The sequence below is a fragment of the Haliotis rubra genome, unplaced genomic scaffold (genome assembly GCF_003918875.1).
Source record: "Haliotis rubra isolate DU_JTF1 unplaced genomic scaffold, ASM391887v1 Scf78, whole genome shotgun sequence".
NCBI lineage: Eukaryota > Metazoa > Mollusca > Gastropoda > Lepetellida > Haliotidae > Haliotis > Haliotis rubra.
Window position 1 is genome coordinate 145,386 of NW_025767501.1, and position 24,538 is coordinate 169,923.

The 24,538-nt window shown below is 37.3% G+C and overlaps 1 protein-coding gene across 1 annotated transcript in view; it reads right to left on the minus strand.

Annotated features, from left to right (window-relative positions):
* Positions 1-279: 279 nt before the first annotated feature.
* Positions 280-24,538, minus strand: part of LOC124260854 (zinc finger CCCH domain-containing protein 10-like) — a 292,806-nt gene continuing 268,547 nt past the window's right edge. The window contains exon 4 of the transcript XR_006894195.1: positions 280-1,389. The gene's annotated coding sequence lies outside the window, so the exon portion shown is untranslated. The remainder of the gene's footprint in view (positions 1,390-24,538) is intronic.

The window sequence follows — 24,538 nt, forward strand, 5'->3', positions numbered from 1 at the left end:
TAACAAACGATCATACATTGAAATCGCTATCATTGGTCTGTATTACAAAGGGGTAAGTGCAGTAGTTGGAACAGTGAAACAAATGCACGTGCGGTTCGTGATGAGCGTTAACTTAGACCAACTCTACTTGTTCTCAGTGTTTCATTTAATGTGCATACCCCTTGTAATACAAACCAATAATAGCGATTTGAAACTATGATCGTTTGTTAAGCAACTTTTATCCTAAGTTGAATAAAATTCTGATATTTTAATGTTCATTTGGCAAGGTAAAATTATGGGGATTCGCAATCATAATTCCACTTTATTCGATTTACTTTTTTGTTTAAATTGAAATTCATCGGTACGTTTTCACTGCAAACAGACTATAGTAGCTGTTGAGTTCATCTTAGTAGCTGTTGAGTTCATCTTAGTAGCTGTTGAGTTCATCTTAGAAGCCATCAGGGACGTCAGCCACTATGCACACATTCGCAGGTCACTCACCTTGGGATGACTTAACCAAATCTTTGATCACACAATCATCTGGCACCCTTTTCATCACATTTACAATGCCACAGTTGAAAATAGACTATGCTGTGCCATGTTCTTAGGTAGTTCCTTTCATGCTGCCTTCATCCAGTTGGCAACAACTAGTAGGTGACCGTTCCTTGGTTCTTGCCTTGTCTATGTGTGGAAGTGCTGTTCACCATCCATTTGTTCCATTTGATCCTCATGATCTTGACGTCTAATGGCTGCAGGTGTTGTGTGCAGTCATCTGTGATCATTGCCTTGGTTGTCTTGCTGTTTGTCAACTTCTTTTCTCAATGATCCCAGAACATGTCCCACACAAGCAGGGACTTACAGTCTCTTGAATCTCCTGGTCTCTTCATCCAGACATTGTCACTCTGTGCACAATGGATTCATCCTTCCATGCTTTCTCCTGTACTGTGACCTCCACTGAGGAACTACAATGGCATTCATTTTAAGATAAACATGGTGACAGTTCAGTTTCATCTGCCACACAATCCCACACCATAGTGAAGTGCTCTTTTCCCACTCACACATGCAAATTGTCAAAGTGAAAATCTGCTGTGTGTCGACTGTCCAAGGCTTGTGCAAAATGGAGGTGTTTTCATGCTTAAAAATCCACCTTAGGTCTCTGCCTTCTTTCTTTTGCACAGCACAAACTGATGAAAGAATTGACCTTTGTTTCTTCTGCTGCTGGAAGCACAATATGGGTCTTCCACTTACATTGTTAGGTTTTGATGTCTCAAGAAACCGGAACTCCACTTTCCAGAAGCCTTGAATGACTTAGGAAGATCATGGTCATTCTGCCTCCAATGCCTTCCTTCCTTACTGTCCAATCCCCTTGTGTTTGCCGAAACATGTAGACCATTGCAGCTCCCTGATCAACTGAAAAACAGAATTACTGGTATTAGATATGAAGAAACTGAACTGTAGACTTTGTGGATAATGTTTTCAACATATGACCATTTAGGAACACAGAGGACATTAGGGATTTCACTAGCATTTCAAACAGTGTACTCATTGAAGGCAAATTGGTGATATAAATACATGTATATTATTCAAAATAAGGATTTTCTATGAACATAAAGAATTTTCTGGATTTAATCTTCTATTTATTCTTTCGATACAATGTTTCGGGCCTGTTCCGGCCCCATCATCAGGTAAAAACTAATGAACAGTAACCGTTAGTTTTTTAGGTGATACTGGGGCCGGAACAGCCCCCGAAACGTTGTAGCAAAAAAAAAAAGAAGATGAAATCCAGAAAATTCTTTATGTTCACCAAATAGCATTTTCTAAAATGCCAATCAAGCATCTAAGGATTTTCTACTTAAGGCAAGTACACTTTGTATGTACTTGTGTTCAAATTGGCATTGAAATAACTCACTCACAAACTTAGAAACACAGACATTGCTCCAAGACATGAGCTCAACACACAAGAAAATGTCAGCCTTTGTTGAATCCCCTCTAGTGCACTTTTCAGATGGAACCAGGACAATATTGTAGCACACTTGTGATGCCATAGCAAGAATTCCACCGGATGAAGGATAACTAATCAAAAAGCCATTGCAATTCCTCCTGAATCTTGTTTGTGTCAAGAGATTACTGCTGAATCTCAATATCCCCATGCCGGATATCCTCATGGTGTAAACAACCCTTTATCAGAGATATTGGCACACGTGGTCTGGGACAGCGGAGGAGCTTGTTCTGCAATATGTTGCATCATGTCCAGGACCCAGAAGAACAATACAGAGGGGTTTTGTTGCAAACATATGGAACTATTTTTTTAAATCTTCAGGAAGTATGACAGACTTTTATGATGTACACATTTTCAGTTAAACTTGATACTGTTTTACAGACTTTTCACGATTTGGGAATATTTGGTTTCTTCCAGATAAGCCTTACTGTCTACACATGCAACAAACATTCACAATTTATGTGCAATAGCTGTGTTAAAGTTCATCCAATAGATTTTCACACTACTTTCTCTGTTCATGGTTTTGTGCATGAAAACATTGTAACGGGTAAGTGGCCCAAGAATAAGTCTTAAAAGATATCTTGCCATTTGTGCAGCGTTAGTTAAACCATTGTATTTTCTTGTAGCTTTACTTTTGCTGAGCACATTTCTGTACATTACTTGCATAAGGAGAAATAAAATATTGTGCTGTCATATTGTATTTGACATTTCTGCACATTAGGGCTATGTATCGAGTGAGTGAGTGAGTGAGTGCAACATCACAGCAGAGGACACCAGAAATGGGCTTCACAGATTGTACCCATGTGGGGAATCTAACCTAGGTCTTCGGTGTGGCCACTAGGCTGCCCTTGTCCCCACAGAGTTGACCCTGGTCACCTTGTTTTGATCAGTATTTCAGGTACATCAAGGCGTGACAGTTTGATGTTGGGGTAAAGTCCAATGTGATACTGGTTTCAGGTGGTTACCACGTAGGTGTTACTCCTACATAGGTATATATCTAACAACATCAGAAACATACTCAGTGAGTATCCTTAATCAGATGCTTACCACATAGGTGTTACTCCTACATAGGTATATATCTAACAACATCAGAAACATACTCAGTGAGTATCCTTAATCATATGCTTACCACATAGGTGTTACTCCTACATAGGTATATATCTAACAACATCAGAAACATACTCAGTGAGTATCCTTAATCAGATGCTTACCACATAGGTGTTACTCCTACATAGGTATATATCTAACAACATCAGAAACATACTCAGTGAGTATCCTTAATCATATGCTTACCACATAGGTGTTACTCCTACATAGGTATATATCTAACAACATCAGAAACATACTCAGTGAGTATCCTTAATCAGATGTTTACCACATAGGTGTTACTCCTACATGGGTATATATCTAACAAGATCAGAAACATACTCAGTGAGTATCCTTAATCAGATGTTTACTCATAGGTGAAACATACTCAGTGAGTATCCTTAATCCCAGACACATGGGTATATTTCTAACAACATCAGAAACATACTCAGTGAGTATCCTTAATCAGATGCTTACCACGTAGGTGTTACTCCTACATAGGTATATATCTAACAACATCAGAAACATACTCAGTGAGTATCCTTAATCAGATGTTTACCACATAGGTGTTACTCCTACATGGGTATATATCTAACAACATCAGAAACATACTCAGTGAGTATCCTTAATCAGATGTTTACCACATAGGTGTTACTCCTACATGGGTATGTATATAACAACATCAGAAACATACTCAGTGAGTATCCTTAATCAGATGTTTACCACGTAGGTGTTACTCCTACATAGGTATATATCTAACAACATCAGAAACATACTCAGTGAGTATCCTTAATCAGATGTTTACCACATAGGTGTTACTCCTACATGGGTATATATCTAACAACATCAGAAACATACTCAGTGAGTATCCTTAATCAGATGTTTACCACGTAGGTGTTACTCCTACATAGGTATATATCTAACAACATCAGAAACATACTCAGTGAGTATCCTTAATCAGATGTTTACCACATAGGTGTTACTCCTACATAGGTATATATCTAACAACATCAGAAACATACTCAGTGAGTATCCTTAATCAGATGTTTACCACATAGGTGTTACTCCTACATAGGTATATATCTAACAACATCAGAAACATACTCAGTGAGTATCCTTAATCAGATGTTTACCACGTAGGTGTTACTCCTACATAGGTATATATCTAACAACATCAGAAACATACTCAGTGAGTATCCTTAATCAGATGTTTACCACGTAGGTGTTACTCCTACATAGGTATATATCTAACAACATCAGAAACATACTCAGTGAGTATCCTTAATCAGATGTTTACCACGTAGGTGTTACTCCTACATAGGTATATATCTAACAACATCAGAAACATACTCAGTGAGTATCCTTAATCAGATGCTTACCACATAGGTGTTACTCCTACATGGGTATATATCTAACAACATCAGAAACATACTCAGTGAGTATCCTTAATCAGATGTTTACCACATAGGTGTTACTCCTACATAGGTATATATCTAACAACATCAGAAACATACTCAGTGAGTATCCTTAATCAGATGCTTACCCACGTAGGTGTTACTCCTACATAGGTATATATCTAACAACATCAGAAACATACTCAGTGAGTATCCTTAATCAGATGTTTACCACATAGGTGTTACTCCTACATAGGTATATATCTAACAACATCAGAAACATACTCAGTGAGTATCCTTAATCAGATGTTTACCACGTAGGTGTTACTCCTACATAGGTATATATCTAACAACATCAGAAACATACTCAGTGAGTATCCTTAATCAGATGCTTACCACGTAGGTGTTACTCCTACATAGGTATATATCTAACAACATCAGAAACATACTCAGTGAGTATCCTTAATCAGATGCTTACCACGTAGGTGTTACTCCTACATAGGTATATATCTAACAACATCAGAAACATACTCAGTGAGTATCCTTAATCAGATGTTTACCACATAGGTGTTACTCCTACATAGGTATATATCTAACAACATCAGAAACATACTCAGTGAGTATCCTTAATCAGATGTTTACCACGTAGGTGTTACTCCTACATAGGTATATATCTAACAAGATCAGAAACATACTCAGTGAGTATCCTTAATCAGATGTTTACCACATAGGTGTTACTCCTACATAGGTATATATCTAACAACATCAGAAACATACTCAGTGAGTATCCTTAATCAGATGTTTACCACGTAGGTGTTACTCCTACATAGGTATATTTCTAACAAGATCAGAAACATACTCAGTGAGTATCCTTAATCAGATGTTTACCACGTAGGCGTTACACCTACATAGGTATATATCTAACAACATCAGAAACATACTCAGTGAGTATCCTTAATCAGATGTTTACCACATAGGTGTTACTCCTACATAGGTATATTTCTAACAAGATCAGAAACATACTCAGTGTGTATCCTTAATCTGAAATATTGTTGATTGGAAGAATTATTAACAATTATAGAAATGAAAATTGTCATCAGTAACATCTTACTTAAACTCTTGTATTACTTTGATTTACACACACAATAAAGAAGGTCTTTATTCATAGTGACATTATTTTTGTTACTGAGCATATACAACATAAATATGTCACCACTCAGCAGTGATATGAACTATGATGATTTCTTCATGACTTATTCTACAATTTTCCTGAAAATGTCTTCTCCAGTATGTATTGATAATCAATCAATATTCTTTCAACAATAATCACTCTCTATTATCCATATCAACAGCTAGATCTACCAAATTGTATTAGACACTCATTCACTCACTCACTCACAAAGATGGTTTTGAGGACTGGGACCTTTAACGATAAGTTGACTTGGGTAAAGTTTCTTTGTAGGTAGAATCAGTTTTCTTAAAACTTTTTGCTTCAAATATCGCTAGTAGCTGCAGAATATACAGGCAGGTATCATGTTAAATCCTTCTCTTCCTCTCTAAGACGCAACACATTGTGAATGTCCATGAATATATGTACAAGTGAGAGTGAATGTGTTTGTAGTAACCCGAGGCCGTGCAGTAGGTGTTGAAATACACACTTAACCTGACATTTCATGATGGCGTACATAGCATGTAAATAACATGACATATACTTGTCTATGTCTTGAAACTGGTTCCAGTCCCCTTGTGCATGTGCAATTCATTTCGTAAGCCTACTCTCAGTGTTAGAACATGTGGCTCTGACCAACCTAAATGTCAGACTTTCATCCACCAAAATGCCACAAGCCTCTGGCCACAACTTGTGCTGCTCGGGCAAAATGAGAAAAGTTGAGAACCGTGGTGAAGGTAAAATCATTTTAGATGCAAAGTAATTGTTATGAAATGTCTGGCCTGTTGTGTGGGAATGCTACATTTGCATATAATTCCATCGAAGTGTTTGTCGCTTTAAGTATAACGACTAACTTAACAGTACAGGACAATTGAGATGCTCCAAACGTTTACCTCAGTGTAGGTATGACATGAAGAGGCAAATCTCAAGGTCACTCGTGTGTTTGAAGGGGAACTTTCATGGTGTGGAAATAACACGTTTAGGACAGACCAATTTTATTTCTTGTTTTACGGCTCCGCCGGTCGTATTTTTTCAAGAATAATAAAAATAATAAAAATTAATTTTCCGTGCTCAGAAAATAAATAATATTGGCCAAAAATGTAAACTTACAAGAAATGTTTTTTGGATTGTTTTTGGCCCCATATACACTTATTAAATTGCCAAAAGTAAAATATGTTTATTATTTAAAAGGAATAATAATTTGACTAATTTTTTTTTTTCCCTCTTGCCTTAAGGTTTTCTGATGACAAAAATCCGTAAAACGAGAAATATAATTGGTCTGGTCTTATTAATACTGGAGAAAACAACTTTTAAAAAAACATGTCTCGTGTGTGAAGTCTTGCATATATTCATGTAAGACATGACCTATGGGACTGAGGTCAGATTAGGTCACGTGTACTTCGTGAATCAACTAAATGGGGATCAACAGGACAATCTCAGCGCCATGGCGGATCATTGGAACAGTGGCTTGCCTTCATCAGACTTTGTATCTGTGATACTGAAATCAGATATGTAGATCTACATGACTGGCTCGTTGTTAAGGAGAATTTAGAAGCCTTGATGGTGATTGGTTTATTGGAAAGTTCATGTGGCATGACCTTGCAGGAACTTAGATCTTGTTGCAGGGAGGTATTGCATCAGGGTAAAATATCTGATTTTAATGAGATTGGTCTCCATGTATGCACAGTATTTAATCACATGCAGATTGTGAACCTGCCAGACAGAAGGGCTGATTAAACCGGAGTTTCTTCCAGCTTGGTTCTAGAACTGCTGACCCTAAATACATTAATAATGGCAACAAATACTTGAGAAGTACTGAGATTGTAATACCACTGATTGTGAAGAGTAACATCCTAAAATTAAAAAATGATTTGAAATACAAATATATAAATTGTCTCAATGATCAAATAGAAGAGACAAAACCCTTTCCAAAGCACAGTCGATTGTACAATTGTGACTATATCATCAGTAGATATTTGTTTCAGCAGTACTACAGCTGTATGATGTTGTTTGTAAACAAATCGGGTCTGAACCAGACAATCCAGTGATTATCACCATGATATATGATGACAGAGCATGTGTTTATGATTCTCTATGAAAAAGTAATGATACCAGGTGTTCGCGAAAAGGTGACTGTAACCTGCCCCACCAGTGGTACCCATATGCAAAGTCTTGTCAATTGTTTACCTGAAATAATTTAGGAATGTATAGTAAAAGTCAAAAATATGGAATTGCATCGAACATTATTTTTGTCACTGATGCATCAAATTTCGAAATGTCCATCACATGTCTACCATAAACCTTTTGAAAGGTTACTTTACATCTTTGTAAACAATAATCAGTGTTGATCAAGCTTGTCAAGGGTGTATGAATATTTTCCTATTAACACACAAAGTTTATTTGTATGTTTCCTGAGGTTGTATTTTGATGGCAGTAGTTTCACGTTCTTCAGATTCTCATCTCAATAGTTACAATATACATGTATATGACACCCTGAATAACCAGTATTGAGGTGATACAATAAAAAGAAATAGGTTTCTAGAATTGCCAAAAATAAAAAAAGTAAAACAACATCGCCTTTGACAACAAATTCTTAAAGTCCTTTAAAATATAAAATGAAATTTGACATACCTGTACCATTTTTTAAAAAAAATCTGAAAAAAGGCAACTAAACAAGTTTCGCCTCTTTGACCATTTGCCCAGTGCTTAAGTACACATCAAGTATTCATACATAAAATTAGTTAAGAAATAATACCATCTGGTGTTTTGAAACAGCATGTGGGTTTCTGTGGCATACAGTCGATATGTGCAGAGTGCTCAGGTGATGTGTTCAGAGCCAATCAGTCGACACAAATGGAAAATGCAATGCATCGTACAACTGTTTTTCACTTTTTTCCATCAGTCAGTGAGTAGTTGCTCACTCAGACTCTGAAAGGAAGAGCAGCGTGGGGCACTCTCGTTATGTAAATATGTAAACTACCTACCATTAACCAGGGCTTATTGATAACTAGTAAAAACTCAATCAAATCATGAAGAAACTTGCCCTGGTTTCAAAGGAAATACTTTCCTTGAACGTATGTGCCTGCAACGAGTTCAGGATTATCTAAAACTTTTGAAAAAGTTATTGGACGTTCTTGTTTACTGGTTCCTGGGAACTGCTGCCATGGATCCAAGACAAAGAATCCAAATGTCTCCCAGACTAGCCCGGAATTAATTCTGTGGAGCACTTAGGCTGTTAATTTGAATGAGGTCTGTTGAAAGTGCACAAAATATTTCCACATGAGATAGCCATTTTAAATAAAATCAGATCTGGAACTATTTTTCCAACAATTTTTTTGTTTTTGTTTACAAAATGGCAGATTCATATTGAAGTACACAATAACAACATTATTATCTGAAACATGATGTGTAAGTTTCCATGGCAATGGTTTGACAACCCTCCTATTTGCTGCCTGTGTTTCTCTGGATCCCGTGACATGACTCTGTACCTAGGATCATCTGCAGGAACATCTCGGACTATCTGGTACCAACAGCAGGAGGTGCCATCGGTAGTATCGCAGACATTATCAAAATGACACACGTAAACATTAAGAAAGAAACGTGGGAGTTGGGATAATTAAGAGAAAATAAGGACGGTACGTATCTGTGTTGGAGGTGTGGGTCTGTTTGGCTGAATCTGTACAACATGAATACATCTTCACACACAGCATCTTTCCAACTCATTATACTTAGATTCCATGGCAACCAGTCCTTTTTTATCCATCTTGCATTGTCTGTTAACTGTGTGCCATATTTTACACTGTGTCTGTTTACTGCATGACTGATCTTGTACAGTGTGTTTACTGTCTGACTAATCTTATACAGTGTGTTTACTGTGTGACATATTTTGTACAGTATATGTTTACTGCATGATATATTTTGTAGTGTCTGTTTACTGTTTCATATATCTTGTACAGTGTCTGTTTACTGTTTGATTTATCTTATACAGTGTCTGTTTACTGTTTGACTTATCTTGTATAGTGTCTGTTTACTGTTTGACTTATCTTGTACAGTGTCTGTTTACAGCATAACTTATCTTGTACAGTGTCTGTTTACTGTTTGATATATCTTGTACAGTGTCTGTTTACTGTTTGATATATCTTGTACAGTGTCTGTTTACTGTTTGATATATCTTGTACAGTGTCTGTTTACTGTTTGACATATCTTGTACAGTGTCTGTTTACTGTTTGATATATCTTGTACAGTGTCTGTTTACTGTTTCATATATCTTGTACAGTGTCTGTTTACTGTTTCATATATTGTACAGTGTCTGTGTACAGTGTCTGTTTACTGTTTGATATATCTTGTACAGTGTCTGTTTACTGTTTGATATATCTTGTACAGTGTCTGTTTACTGTTTCATATATCTTGTACAGTGTCTGTTTACTGTTTGATATATCTTGTACAGTGTCTGTTTACTGTTTGATATATCTTGTACAGTGTCTGTTTACTGTTTGACTTATCTTGTACAGTGTCTGTCTTGTACAGTTGTCTGTCTTTTACTGTTGACTTATCTTGTACAGTGTCTGTTTACTCAATGACTTATCTTGTACAGTGTCTGTTTACTGTTTGACTATATCTTGTACAGTGTCTGTTTACTCAATGACTTATCTTGTACAGTGTCTGTTTACTGTTTGACTTATCTTGTACAGTGTCTGTTTACTGTTTGATATATCTTGTACAGTGTCTGTTTACTGTTTGATATATCTTGTACAGTGTCTGTTTACTGATTGACATATCTTGTACAGTGTCTGTTTACTGTTTGATATATCTTGTACAGTGTCTGTTTACTCGATGACATATCTTGTACAGTGTCTGTTTACTGTTTGATATATCTTGTACAGTGTCTGTTTACTGTTTGATATATCTTGTACAGTGTCTGTTTACTGTTTGATATATCTTGTACAGTGTCTGTTTACTGTTTGATATATCTTGTACAGTGTCTGTTTACTGTTTGATATATCTTGTACAGTGTCTGTTTACTGTTTGATATATCTTGTACAGTGTCTGTTTACTGTTTGACTTATCTTGTACAGTGTCTGTTTACTGTTTGACTTATCTTGTACAGTGTCTGTTTACTCGTTTGATATCTTGTACAGTGTCTGTTTACTGTTTGATATATCTTGTACAGTGTCTGTTTACTGTTTGACATATCTTGTACAGTGTCTGTTTTACTTGTTTGACTATATCTTGTACAGTGTCTGTTTACTGTTTGATATATCTTGTACAGTGTCTGTTTACTGTTTGATATATCTTGTACAGTGTCTGTTTACTGTTTGATATATATCTTGTACAGTGTCTGTTTACTGTTTGATATATCTTGTACAGTGTCTGTTTACTGTTTGATATATCTTGTACAGTGTCTGTTTACTGTTTCATATATCTTGTACAGTGTCTGTTTACTGTTTGACTTATCTTGTACAGTGTCTGTTTACTGTTTGATATATCTTGTACAGTTCTGCTTGTATATCTTGTACAGTGTCTGTTTACTGTTTGATATATCTTGTACAGTGTCTGTTTACTGTTTGATATATCTTGTACAGTGTCTGTTTACTGTTTGACATATCTTGTACAGTGTCTGTTTACTGTTTGATATATCTTGTACAGTGTCTGTTTACTCGATGACATATCTTGTACAGTGTCTGTTTACTGTTTGATATATCTTGTACAGTGTCTGTTTACTGTTTGATATATCTTGTACAGTGTCTGTTTACTGTTTGACTATATCTTGTACAGTGTCTGTTTACTGTTTGATATATCTTGTACAGTGTCTGTTTACTGTTTGATATATCTTGTACAGTGTCTGTTTACTGTTTGATATATCTTGTACAGTGTCTGTTTACTGTTTGATATATCTTGTACAGTGTCTGTTTACTGTTTGATTTATATATCTTGTACAGTGTCTGTTTACTGTTTCATATATCTTGTACAGTGTCTGTTTACTGTTTACTGTTTCATATATCTTGTACAGTGTCTGTTTACTGTTTGATATATCTTGTACAGTGTCTGTTTACTGTTTCATATATATTGTACAGTGTCTGTTTACTGTTTGATATATATTGTACAGTGTCTGTTTACTCAATGACTTATCTTGTACAGTGTCTGTTTACTGTTTCATATATCTTGTACAGTGTCTGTTTACTGTTTGATATATCTTGTACAGTGTCTGTTTACTGTTTGATATATCTTGTACAGTGTCTGTTTACTGTTTGATATATCTTGTACAGTGTCTGTTTACTGTTTGATATATCTTGTACAGTGTCTGTTTACTGTTTGATATATCTTGTACAGTGTCTGTTTACTGTTTGATATATCTTGTACAGTGTCTGTTTACTGTTTGATATATCTTGTACAGTGTCTGTTTACTGCATGACATATCTTGTACAGTGTCTGTTTACTGTTTGATATATCTTGTACAGTGTCTGTTTACTGTTTGATATATCTTGTACAGTGTCTGTTTACTGTTTCATATATCTTGTACAGTGTCTGTTTACTGTTTGATATATCTTGTACAGTGTCTGTTTACTGTTTGATATATCTTGTACAGTGTCTGTTTACTGTTTCATATATCTTGTACAGTGTCTGTTTACTCAATGACTTATCTTGTACAGTGTCTGTTTACTCAATGACTTATCTTGTACAGTGTCTGTTTACTGTTTGATATATCTTGTACAGTGTCTGTTTACTGTTTGATATATCTTGTACAGTGTCTGTTTACTGTTTGATATATCTTGTACAGTGTCTGTTTACTGTTTGATATATCTTGTACAGTGTCTGTTTACTGTTTGATATATCTTGTACAGTGTCTGTTTACTGTTTGATTACTGTCTTGATATATCTTGTACAGTGTCTGTTTACTGTTTGACTTATCTTGTACAGTGTCTGTTTACTGTTTCATATATCTTGTACATATCTTGTACAGTGTCTGTTTACTGTTTGATATATTACTGTTTGATATATCAGTGTGTACAGTGTCTGTACAGTGTCTGTTTACTGTTTGATATATCTTGTACAGTGTCTGTTTACTGTTTGATATATCTTGTACAGTGTCTGTTTACTGTTTGACATATCTTGTACAGTGTCTGTTTACTGTTTCATATATCTTGTACAGTGTCTGTTTACTGCATGACTTATCTTGTACAGTGTCTGTTTACTCAATGACTTATCTTGTACAGTGTCTGTTTGATATATCTTGTACAGTGTCTGTTTACTGTCTCTTGTACAGTGTCTGTTTACTGTTTGATATATCTTGTACAGTGTCTGTTTACTGTTTGATATATATCTGTTACATATATCTTGTCTGTCTGTTTACTGTTTGATATATCTTGTACAGTGTCTGTTTACTGTTTGACTTATCTTATACAGTGTCTGTTTACTGTTTGACTTATCTCCTACAGTGTCTCTTTACTGCATGACTTATCTCGCTCAGTGTCTGTTTCCTCTATGACTTATCTTGTACAGTGTCTGTTTACTGTTTCATATATCTTGTACAGTGTCTGTTTACTGTTTCATATATCTTGTACAGTGTCTGTTTACTGTTTGATATATCTTGTACAGTGTCTGTTTACTGTTTGATATATCTTGTACAGTGTCTGTTTACTGTTTCATATATATTGTACAGTGTCTGTTTACTGTTTCATATATCTTGTACAGTGTCTGTTTACTGTTTCATATATCTTGTACAGTGTCTGTTTACTGTTTGATATATCTTGTACAGTGTCTCTTTACTGTTTCATAGATCTTGTACAGTGTCTGTGTACTGTTTCATATATCTTGTACAGTGTCTGTTTACTGTTTCATATATATTGTACAGTGTCTGTTTACTGTTTGATATATCTTGTAGTGTCTGTTTACTGTTTGATATATCTTGTACAGTGTTTGTTTACTGTTTGATATATCTTGTACAGTGTCTGTTTACTGTTTGCATATATCTTGTACAGTGTCTGTTTACTGTTTGACTTATCTTGTAGTGTCTGTTTACTGTTTGACTTATCTTGTAGTGTCTGTTTACTCGATGACAAATCTTGTACAGTGTCTGTTTACTGTTTCCTATATATTGTACAGTGTCTGTTTACTGTTTCCTATATATTGTACAGTGTCTGTTATCTGTTTCATATATCTTGTACAGTGTCTGTTTACTGTTTCATATATATTGTACAGTGTCTTTTTACTGTTTGACTTATGTTGTAGTGTCTGTTTACTCGATGACATATCTTGTACAGTGTGAGTTTACTGCATGACTGATCTTGTACACTGTCTGTTTACTCGATGACATATCTTGTACAGTGTGAGTTTACAATTTGACTTATCTTGTACAGTGTGAGTTTACCATTTGACTTATCTTGTACAGTGTCTGTTTACTGCATGACTTATCTTGTACAGTGTCTGTTTACTGCATGACTTATCTTGTACATTTCTGTTTACTCAATGACTTATCTTGTACAGTGTCTGTTTACTGTTTGACCTATTTTGTACAGTCTGTTTACTGTTTGACTTATCTTTGTACAGTGTCTGTTTATTGCATGATATATCTTGTACAATGTCTGTTTACTGTATGGCATGTCTTGTACAGTGTGTTTACTGCATGACATATCTTGTACAGTGTCTGATTGACTTATGTTGTACAATGTGTTTATTGCATGATATATCATGTACAGTGTGTGTTTACTGCATGATATATCATGTACAGTGTGTGTTTACTGCATGATATATCATGTACAGTGTTTACTGCATGATATATCATGTACAGTGTGTGTTTACTGCATGATATATCATGTACAGTGTGTTTACTGCATGACATATCTTGTACAGTGTTTACTGCATGACATATCTTGTACAGTGTCTGTTTGACTTATATTGTACAGTGTGTTTATTGCATGATATATCATGTAGTGTGTGTTTACTGCATGATAGATCATGTACAGTGTGTGTTTACTGCATGATATATCATGTACAGTGTGTGTTTACTGCATGATATATCATGTACAGTGTGTGTTTACTGCATGACATATCTTGTACTATGTATGTTTACTGCATGGCAATGTATCTGTTATATAACTTTTGTGTCTGACTTTATGCATGTATTACTGGTATGACAACTTTGTTATCACTTGATGATATTCCCACATAATGGATCCTGTCTGCCCATTCCTCTCACGACAAGTCACGCCTACTACTGCCCCTTCTGACGGCACCAGCTCCACCTGTAAATGGTTTCCTCCAAGCACCTGCTAGTGAATCAGTCAGGTAATATTGTGCCTTATACAGAGACTCAGTTACAGAGATGGGTCTGTAGCATAGTTGAATATCAGAACGCAGGTTTGGGGCCAGCTATTCCAATACAACAGCCCTGGTTAGGCACGTCAGGTTCTCCAGCATGTGGGGGGTGATCATATGTTTATTGGATTTGAGAAGAATCCTTGTATGTCCTAAAGCTACCATCTTTATGATGACTCCTGCTCTGTATATACCATGAGCAAATTCATTACTTCACATTTAGTACTTGCTACCTGAAACGAAAAGCATGACAGCAGTTTCACTTATATCTCTCCACTTTCAACTTTTTTTCAAATCTAACATTTTGATAGTGGCATGTTTTTCCTGCCTCTGCCTTACAAAAGTCAGGTAACTTAGTCAGACTTGGATTTCATTTAATGTTCTTCAGATAAACACTTGCTTCTGGCCCTATGTCATATTTCAATTCTTGTATCAAAATCAAATGATTTGACCAAATTAAACTGCTATATTTAAAGTAATATTTACTCATTCTACAACTGTAATAGTATGGTTGCGAAGGTTGGGAAGAACATCTTAACACAGGTCAAGGATTTTTTTCTCATATTTCTCTAAAGTTCTAAATTTTGTTTTCGTAAGAGAGTTTTATTCCAATTCTAAACCTAACCACACAGCATTATGCTGAACAACACAGTTCTGGTGTCTGCAATGACATGATGGAACGCTCTGAGGAGTGAGTGAGTGAGTGAGTGGGTGTCTGAGAGTGAGTGAGTGAGTGGGTGGGTGGGTGGGTGGGTGTCTGGTGAGTGAGTGAGTGGTGAGTGGGTGGGTGGGTGTCTGAGTGAGTGAGTGAGTGGGTGGGTGGGTGGTTGTCTGAGTGAGTGAGTGAGTGGGTGGGTGGGTGGGTGGGTGGGTGGGTGGGTGGGTGTGTGAGTGAGTGAGTGAGTGATTGAGTGAGTGGGTGGACGGGTGTGTGGAGGAGAGTGAGTGAGTGGGTGGGTGTCTGAGTGAGTGAGTGGGTGGGCGGGTGGGTGTCTGAGTGAGTGAGTGAGTGAGTGGGTGGGTGGATGGGTGTCTGAGTGAGTGAGTGGTGGGTGTCTAAGTGAGTGAGTGAGGAGTGAGTGGTGGGTGGGTGGGTGTCTGAGTGAGTGAGTGAGTGAGTGAGTGGCTGGGTTGATGTCTGATTGAGTGAGTGGGTGGCTGGGTGTCTGTCTGAGTGAGTGAGTGAGTGGGTGGGTGTCTGAGTGAGTGAGTGGGCGGGTGGGTGGGTGTCTGAGTGAGTGAGTGAGTGAGGTTAAACATTGCTTTGATCAGTATGTCATGTACAACAAGGCGTGACAGTTTGATGTTGGGGGAAAGTCCAGTGTGATACAGGTTTCAGACGTTTACCACGTAGGTGTTACTTGTACGAAGGTGTTACTTGCACGTAGATGTTACTTGTCCCTAGGTATTACTTGTACGTAGGTGTTACTTGTACGTAGGTGTTACTTGTACGTAACCTGTATGTAGGTGTTACTTGTATATAGGTGTTACTTGTATGTAGGTGTTACTTGCACGTAGGTGTTACTTGTATGTAGGTGTGACTTGTATGTAACTTGTATGTAGGTGTAACTTGTACGTAGGTGTTACTTGTATGTAGGTGTTACTTGTTCGTAACTTGTACGTAGGTGTTACTTGTACATAGGTGTTACTTGTATGTAGGTGTTACTTGTACGTAGGTGTTACTTGTATGTAGGTGTTACTTGTCCATAGGTTGTATGTACTTGTAACTTGTCGTAGGTGTTACTCGTACGTAGGTGTTACTCGTACGTAGGTGTTACTTGTACGTAGGTGTTACTTGTACGTAGGTGTTACTCGTACGTTGGTGTTACTTATACGTAGGTGTTACTTGGGCGTAGGAGTTACTTGTACGTAGGTGTTACTTGTACGTAGGTGTTACTTGTACGTAGGTATACTCAGAGAGAATGCTTCATCGGAAATATTGTTGATTGGAAGAATTATTAACAATTATAGAAATGAAAATTGTCATCAGTAACATCTTACTTAAACTCTTGTATTACTTTGATTTACACACACAATAAACAAGGTCTTTATTCATGGTGACATTATTTTTGTTACTGAGCATATACAACATAAATATGTCACCACACATCAGTGATATGAACTATGATGATTTCTTCATGACTTATTCTACAATTTTCCTGAAAATTTCTTCTCCAGTATGTATTGATAATCAATCAATATTCTTTCAACAACCATCACTCTCTATTATCCATATCAACAGCTAGATCTACCAAATTAGTGAGTGAGTGAGTGAGTGAGTATAGTTTTACACTGCTTTTAGCAATATTCCAGCAATATCACGCGGGGACACCAGAAATGGGCTGCACACATTGTACCCAGATGGGGAGTCGAACCCGGGCCTCGGCGTGACAAGTGATTGCTTTAACCACTGGGCTACCCCATCGTCCCTGATGGGCACTTGACAGAAGGTCCTTTTCATAATTATACATCACAATGTTTATACACCACAAACTGTGTACTGCATCTGATTCTTTCATGCTGTTAGTGCACTTTGTTCCATGATTCACAAATTGTAATCTCAGTAAATATTCATTAAATGTTGGTTAATTGATTAAGGATTATTATTTCAGTAATATTCTAACACTATCACCAGGGACACGGGAAATTGGTATGGAATCAAACCCATGCCACCAGCACCACGAGTGAACACTATAACCACTTTGCTACCCGCTACCCACTACCCAAGGCCAAGACACATGAAGATCCTTGCTAGAATTGGTCTACAGCAGCCCTGGTCTGTCTCACAGTCCCTCAACCATATTATTTTCACTAGAGCCTAGACCTTCTTGCAATGCTAAAGCCCTAAAGGAAACAAGTGTAGATTTCCTCATGTTATGAATCTCTGGTCTCCCTGGGGATCCTTTTCAATTTAAACGGGTTTGTTACAATCAAAAATATATAATTCAGAGACTAAGCACAACCTTGCTTGTCGTAAAAGGCGACTAATGGGATCGGGTGGTGAGGCTCGCTGGCTTGGTTGACACATGATTGTCTGATCCAAACTCGATTATTAACAGACCGCCACCATATAGTTGGAATATTGCTGAGTGCGGCATTAAACAACCAACGAACCCAAGCTTTAGATTATTCCCAAGCCTTGCTCAACTGACTGAGTTTGGTTTTACGCCACTTTTAGCAATATTCCAGCTACATCACGGCGGGGGACACCAGAAATGGGCTTCACACATTGTACCCATGTGAGGATTCGAACCCGGGTCTTCGGCGTGACGAGCCAACGCTTTAACCACTAGGCTACCCCACAGCCAAGGCTTGCTCAAAGGCTGTACTGATTGTTGCACCCATAGATGTATAGTAATTCTATATATCCTTTAAAGAGGCACGTCCAGATAAGCAGACAGTCTGTCAGAGAGATATTTACATTTTTCAGAAATTATCATTTAAAGTATAAATTATTATCTTATAGACTTGTGCAAGTCTAATTATTCCCCAGCTACAGCGACATAGCTCAGCTCATGACTGCAGGCTTGGGTCTGGTCCAGTCTGCCAGCCATGTTTTATCACTGATATGATCCTCTATGACCTGAGTTTCACAAGCATCCACTAATGACTGCAGGTGATGAAGCTGAATGCCTTCATGTCTAACCCACAACACAGATCCTGCTCACGGCTACATTGACAAGCAGATGCTGTTTCCTTCATTCCAACAAGTGCATGTCCCCTTTTGTTTGTCTTACATAACAGCCAAGGTCACTACAACTGAAGGATTATTTGTCTAACTTGCTGTGTGTTTTTTCTCCATTTATTTTTGACATATACCTGTCAGGATTTGTGTGATGTGGGATCCATATGCATCTCATCCACACATAATGGGCAGAGTGGGTCTCTTTTCTTTGAAAGAGAGGATGGAGAAAAGGTCTGTGGGTCCACCATTTGTTTTCATGATGAATCTTGAAAGGGAAACTGCTTCAGAATCTGAATTTGCGAGGAGTTTTCAATTAAATATGTTTAAACTTGAGTCAGATTTGACAGATAACTACACCTAGGAACAAAAATATTGGATTGCACAAATTGAATGAGAACTAAATGTCATTGTATGTTTGTTCCATATCTGTGTTACATCACAGCTGAAATTTTTGACTAATTATTTATTGGACTATGACCCTGTCAATACACACATCTACTGGATCGCCTTCAACATGATTCTGTTTGATGATCATCTGACTCAACTTATTCCATTCATGCTGTGAGTTTTGAGTGATGGTCTTTGCAGTCTGTCGGGTTTTGTGTGCCACAGTATTGTTTCGCAACTTTTCCAAGCAATATTCCATCATTCCCTTACCTCATACAACAATGTATGGGTGACAGAATACTGCTAGCATGCATTTTACACATCATGTTGTGTTTGAGAATTTTCAAATGGGTATAAAATCTCTGCAGGTATCAGTGACTGTAAGACCTATAATGATTTGAGGTGATCTAATCTCACTTCATCTCCCATATTTTTCTACAACAGGTTTAAAAATGTTGTTACATGTGATACACATCCTGAAAATCCCCGGTGTTTTGTACAGAGCATGATTCCTTTTCCTGGAAAGTTTTGTATCCCAAGTCTGCAAAATGCAGCATTTGGAATACCGCACACATAATATATTGTATTTGACTAATACTTATCACAAGTATGTATCAGCAAGCATGAGATGTTATCTGTTCATTATCACCACATTGCATGTCCTCAACTAATCTTGTCTGTCTCACAACTCAGGGTCTTCACATAAAGGAATGGAGACAGGCTGCTGCAGAATATTACTAACTTAAATGGTCTACACCATCAATAAATAACCCGTGAAGGTCCGGGTTAGAATGTACCGGTACCTTCAGTAACACATGCTTGTTGTAAGAGGCGACTAACAGGATTGGGTGGTCAGACTCGCTGACTTGGTTGACACATGTCATTGGTTCCCAATTGCACAGATCGATGCCCATGCTGTTGATCACTGGATTGTCTGATCCAGACTCGATTATTACAGACTGCCGCCATATAGATGGAATATTGCTAAGTGCGGCATAAAGCTAAACTCACTCTCACTCCATCAATAAATAATATGCACTCAGATTTGAAGCTGTTAATGAGCAATCAATGCCCAGAGATTTTGACACTTGACACCTCAGACTTATTCTGGGTATCCAGAATTCAATAAAAATAATATTTGAAAACACATAATGTTTATCTCCAAATGCAGGCACTGCCAATTTGCTCAGTCAGTAAACTTTCTGCTAAAGATGTTTTCTATTCTTTTTCTCTTTACATAGTGCATGAAAACACTGTATACAATTTGCACAATATATTTCTTCTAATGTCCTGTATAAGAAATTTGATGATAAAGTGTGCTGATTTTTTAAAATCATAATTTATTGTACCTCAGATCAATAAATGTATATGGCCAGTTTCGACCAAGTTTGTCTTGGAGGGTCCACTTTGAAATTGTGCACATCTAAGGCTATGTGAATTTGTTTTTATGTATATCTAGTTAATATGATAACGGATATGAATTTATATCCCGAGTGGCATTTCGATATTGACCAATCGTCTGGACTGGCAATTTATTAGCCTTGCTAATTTGGCTGCCCAGCAGTAATTCAACGGAATGAAAAACATAGATATCACGAGTGAAATCTCCAAGAGACATTTAATCATTAAATATTTCCTTGAACCTTTTTCTTTGGTCTTGAAAACATACTTCAACTCTGTTTGTACATGAACATTTGACATACATGTAACTCATCAGTTGTGGCCTTGCATGTTTGGTAAAGAGCTCTATGTCAAACCACTGGTTATTTTAATCAACAGCTCGACAAATATGACAGGCCATCCCTTCACGGACGCATGTTGACAGACCAACTTGTATCATTTGCACCGTACTTAAAATTTATTTTTGTAATATCTTGATATCCAAGGAGCATGCTGAAGATCTATTTAACTGCAAAAAATGCAAGATCAAAGTCAGAAATAGACTGAGCAAGCAGTGCAATCTAGGCAATGCAGTCTGTGAACCGCAAGCACAGTGAACTTACGACACAGACACTGTAAGGCATCCTCTCGGCTCTTTGTCACATCCCAAACCATTACATCGTCAACCATTAGAGCTTAATGTATGTTGATGGGACTTTGTTCCCCACAGACGTATCTGTTAACCTTTGAAGTTAACAACACACAAGGATAGATGAGTACTGGTACTGTATGCTGGGTCAGAACATCCAAATGAATTCAGTCAATCACTCAAACTTGGGCGTGTCGAACTCATGGTTATCTTGCCGTAAATGTCTTTGTATGCTTTCTTCATTCACCAGTTGTGTTAAACTTGGATAACTTGAAGTATTCACAAAAGTCCCTTCTACATTGACACAGTGTCTCGATGTAAATGTTTGGCCTATTTGTATACATACTTTTTTATAATACTTTTTCGGTTGTGTCAAACTTAAGGATTTAAGAACTCATTCAACTTTAATACAGTGCTGGCCGATTGTATAATCATACCAAAGATATGACTGAACGTATTATCGTTCTGATTAACGATAAAAAAAATAAAAATATTTTGCCCTAACTGCATATTGTTTAAAAATGAATGTATTAATATTTAGAAGATCAGGAATTTTGATATTGGTCTATGGTGTTTTTCAAACTCTGGGCATTAAATAACATCATTGTTAAGCATGTATGACACACAGAGTAGCATGATGGGAGCCACAGTGCCAACAGCTCCACCTGTTTGATCGCAGAAAACCAATCTCATGAAAATCAGATCTTTTCTATGATACTGTAGCTCTCTGCTGAAGATTTAAGATCACCTATAGCAAGAAGCATCAGGTGAACTCTTAAAACCCATGGACACCTGATCTAAACTAAGGATGTGTGGGGTTTTGAGCCGGATGTCAACTTTTAAAATGATTTGGCTTCTTCTTTTAATTCAGAAATTTCAATTAAACGATTGAGAACCTCAAAGGATTTAAATATAACTTTGATGGTTCTCCCTGTTGGGTGTCAATTCCATGAAGCTGAGAAGCAGGGTGAATCAAATATCCACAACAATGTAATGGAAAGGCCTTAATAACGGACACTCAGGAAAGGATATTTTGAATATTTTTTCTTCAACACTGCAGGGAATCTGTTCTGATGGATAATGAAGGCTAATTATTCTCTGGTCTTGATATTGTATTTTCAAAATACAGAAATCAGATATGATGGCCTGAATGCTTTGTTTACTTGTACCAAGACTTAGAGGCCCCAGCTCTGAGTTGCTGATATAACCTGATGCAACCTCTTATAAAGGCGTCTTCAGATCTTTGACATAGAGGTATGGTTTATGAATAAAAGATGTGATTTTAATGAGATAGTAACCTTGCTTGTACTTGATATAGATCAAAAGCCGAGTCACAGCTACCTCAAGGTGAACAAAACCATTTCATTTCAAGTGAACTCTTAAGTAGGATCCCATGGAGAGCTGAGGGCTGAATAGGTCCTTGGTTTTCCTGTCCTATTATTACAGTCAACAAAATGGAGATCAAGCTGACTTGAGGGCTTGCTTGTGTTTCATTAACATCTATAGCACAGAAATGTTGCCGTTGCTGACAACAACTGGGTCATCTGGTCATGGCTTTGCCAGGATGTAGGACAATATTGTTCTTTATGAAATAAGATTTATACCACTGACCAAAAGCTTTCTTGATGATGATGATGATGATGATGATGATGATGATGATGGTGGTGGTGGTGATTTAGAGATCATACATATGCTTTCCGACAATGTGTATTTCACACTTAGTAATGCTCCCATGAAGTTCCATGCCTATCTTGTCACCTACATCCAATCATAACTCATTTTTGGATCGGTTCTCATCCAAAATTTCCCTAAAAGTTCTTTGTAAAATTGATAATGTCAAAAAAAGTCATATAAATAGTTAAATAAGTCATGAAAAAGGTTTTGAAAGTCCACCATTTGATTTCAGCCCAAAATCTTGGGATCAGAATAATTTCAACCCAACAAGATCTTGGTGTGACATAGCTGACTGTCCCTAAGCATCATTCACTCTTTCACTCACTCTGAAATTGGTGGTGGATTAGCACTGATGGACATGTAATGGTGTATTACAATGCTTCAGTCAGTATTATCTATAATGAAACACACACCAGTTGAGGCACAGTTGACTGAAGGACTTGTCTCTTCCCTATACAAACTGATGGTCTCATTGCCTTGGTCAATCATCTCTGACTTTTTAGAAACAAGACACGCTTAATTTCAAACTGAACAGATCCAAAACAATTTTTGTAAACGAAAAGGCATTATTCTTCTTACAGTTAAATTAAGTAAAAAGCCCTGCTGTAAGCATACTCTGTCTCTAGGGGTTGCATTTCGGTAAACCTAAGTAACACTAACGCCTTGGATGCATTACCCTAGTTTCCCGAATCTCAGATTACCTGCCCTTGATTTCCAGTTGCCTGTCTTATGTACCAATCTGAATTCTAGTTACAAACCTACTTCAATGTCATATTGTCAATATCAACAAACTTGGTCGCCCGTCCCATTGATTATGTTTGAGTTTGCAAGAAATTCAATGTAACATAAGTTATTTTGGGATTACACTTTCTTAGTAAAGTACAGATTACTAGTACTTTTGGGGATTCCAACCTGCACCCTCAGAGTCAGGCACCTTATTGCCAGCACACAAAGTCAGACGCCTAGACCGCTCAGCCACCGCGGCTTCCACAAAAATGGAAGTCGGACAACTGGTAGTCTAGACTGCGGACTTTGTGTACCCCTTTGTGGCACGGCTCCCATGGCCGAAAGCTATGAAATACACAATGCCATTTTAGAAAGTGGTCAAATGTAACATATGTTATATTTGGGATTACACTTTCGTAGTAAAGTACAGATTCTAGTACTGTTTGGGTTGAGTCTCATCCGGGATTCGAACCTGCACCCTCAGAGTCAGGCACCTTATTGCCAGCACACAAAGTCAGACGCCTAGACCGCTCAGCCACCGCAGCTTCCACAACAATTGAAGTCGGACAACTGGTAGTCTAGACTGCGGACTTTGTGTACCCCTCTGATAAGTGTTAACTGGCACGGCTGGCGATTAGCATTCGTAACTACTCGTGTCATTCCGGCAAGCCGGATGGTGTCTCTAACTCTCTCGTGGCCATGTTTACGACTGGGCCCTGTCTAAGCGCAAACGGGCATTGAGATGAAAATAGTCTAGTACCATACCAAGGAAAGATAACACTGAATTTCCAAACATGGCTCCTAGAATATCCTATATCCCGTGGGCAAAACAGCAATACAGTCATTTCCTTTATAAATATGTTTCAGTGTTTAAAGTTTATGATCCTTTAAGTCAAAGTGTGTTTAAATTGTGCTTTGAATAGTTTACCGAAGTTTCAAATTCAACGGTGCCGCCATTTTCATGCTTCGAAATGCGTTTTACTACGCGCAATTTGATTGGTTTGCCACGATTCTTGGCAATAATGGCGTACGATAGGGGTAGGAGTCTTCTTGTAGGTCACGGAAAGAGGCTAGTAGTTACGAATGGGCGATTAGG